The sequence below is a fragment of the Pan troglodytes genome, chromosome 3, assembly GCF_028858775.2.
Source record: "Pan troglodytes isolate AG18354 chromosome 3, NHGRI_mPanTro3-v2.0_pri, whole genome shotgun sequence".
Taxonomy (NCBI): domain Eukaryota; kingdom Metazoa; phylum Chordata; class Mammalia; order Primates; family Hominidae; genus Pan; species Pan troglodytes.
Genome location: NC_072401.2, coordinates 64,941,809 through 64,944,349, shown reverse-complemented (window position 1 = coordinate 64,944,349; position 2,541 = coordinate 64,941,809).

The following is a 2,541-nucleotide window of genomic DNA, read 5'->3' as shown; positions in this document are numbered from 1 at the left end:
AAGAAAAGAAAATCATCCAAACCAAAAAAAAAAAAAAAAGCACCACCACCAACAATAAACAACCAAGCAAGCAATGTAGTGTTCCCCTAACTCAGCATCAAACACAAAGAACACTTCTTCCCATCAGCATGCATAATTGGGCAGTTTTCAGTGTGATTAGGACTTCCAGTGAAAAGTGATTTTTACAAAATCAAAGCCTCAATTATGGGCCACACACAGATTAGGGTCCAAACTTGCATGGTGTGAATTGTGATGATGTTTTTAATAAGAGGAGTTGGAGAGGAATTAGAAGTTAATCACTAGGAGAATACCTAAATAATATTTGGTAGATGCCCACTACAGCATACTAACTTAGAAAAAGAAAGACTAGTGTACATAGAAGTACATAGGTAGATACTAAAATATACTTTTAAGTGAAAAAGTCATGAACTCAAATGAAATTTATAGCATGATACAATTAACAAACCTATACCACTCATGCATTCAAAATGCCACAGTACATATTTTATAAAGATAAGTTCATAATAAAATACACTTATCAAATATATTGAACAAGATATTTATGATAAGAATGAAATATACATTTGCTTCTGGAATGTAACAGCAAATTAAAATAATATAAATGGTCCCAAAAATAAGTGAGAGGTTGTGCATAAACCAATTATGACACCATTGTAGGATGGAGGGTAGCAAATAACTCAATATATCTAATTCCCATCAAATAATATGATAAAACAAAACATAGGCTTATAAACAATTTATAGAACAAGAAATAAATAATCCAGCAATTATAAAATATACACTTATTTAATTAAATAATAACTGTCTGCTCAGGCTGCCACAACAAAATACCACAGACTGAGTGGCTTTAACAACAAAGTTTACTTTCTCACAGTCTTGGAGACTGGGAAGTCCAAGCTGAAGGTGGTGGCTGATTAAATTCCTGGTGAATGTACTCTCTCTCTAGATTGCAGATAGCTGCCTTCTTATTGTGTCCTGACATAGTAGAGAGAGACAGCTTTGGTGTCTCTTTCTCTTTTTCCAAAGGCACCATCCGTTTCAGATTTAGGTCCCTTCTTTACGGTTTCATTTGACCTTAATTACCTCCTTGTACAGCCTGTCTCCAAAGACCATCACAGTGAAGGTTAAGGGCTTCAAAAAAATTTGGGGGGACACAATCTAGTTCATAGCTACAATTAAAACACTATGTATGAAACTTGCGGGATACCACCTAAGAGATTGGGGCAGCAGTTCCAATTCTGACATGATACCAGGAGGAGCTCTGCAGACCTACTTCCCAATAAAATGAATCATATTTATTTTTAAATACACACACAGAGAGACCCCGACATTTAAATGTTTCACAATGGTCTTAAAGGCATACAACAAATGAAGAAATATTTAATAAATATTAATAAAATAAAATTAATAATATTCAATAAATATCTAATAAATTTTACCAGTAAAAGTGAGTCTGTCATTTACCTGTTGCGAAACCAAGTTCTAAGCAGACCAATTAAGAGATAGGGTTTCCCATTTGCAATGCAGACTCCACTTACAGGATGGAGGCTTTGCTTGGGATATGTTGATGTTAAAAATACTGGGTCCCCCAATCCTCTTTGCACCAGTTTTTGGGGTGGAGGTTTTATACTAGAAAAGCCAAGTCAAGAAGACTTGGAGCTGTGGCCCCTTCTACCACGTACTCAGCTATTAAACGAAGAAAGTCATTCAAGAGAAGTTCACCATGGTCCTTGCCCCCAGCGCAAAGCCATGGCTTAAAGATTTTGCGCTGGACAAAAGCAGGCCACAAAACAGAGAGCTGCAAATTTCTCCCTTCTTAGGAAACATCATTTGCAACTGAATTTGGAGAAGTTCAAGACTAAGGGCATTCTCGAAATCACTGGAGCTTGCAGTGAAAGGCACTTGGGAAGAGAATGGTAGTTCCTTGAAGACATAATCTAAACTACAGGCCAACTAGTTTGCCGGAGATAACTGGGGAAAAAGAAAGTTGCGAGGCCATTTTTGGGGACAAGAACAAATCTCGAATACTGACCTGGGAAACTATTCTCTCAAAGGAGCTCAAGTTTCATTGGATCAGTCTACAAGACAATTTATTTCCCAGGACCCTGTTGAAAACAATAGCAATTAGCAGAGTTCAACAGCTTGGTGTGGCCAGGGAAAGAGAAAGGAGAGCCCTGCCAAATCCATTGTGATTCCAGGATGACTGTGGACATAGCCAAGGCTTTGCATCCTAAGAAGGCTTAGAGGCTTTAAACTGCCCAGAAGTAAAGAAAGGGATAAGAAAATGCTAACATTTTAACACAGGGGAATAATATTTGACAATTAAAATAAATACACTGGGTTTAAATTTATCAACACAGATCCATCTCAGAAGTATAATGCTGAGTGAAAAAATAGATAAGCACAAAATTCAGAAAAATAATTGTTACCTCAGTGAAGAGAGTGAAACTGAATTAAGGAAAAACATAACAATGTTCCAACTTTATGAATAACTTTTTATTTCCATAAACGTGACAGGAA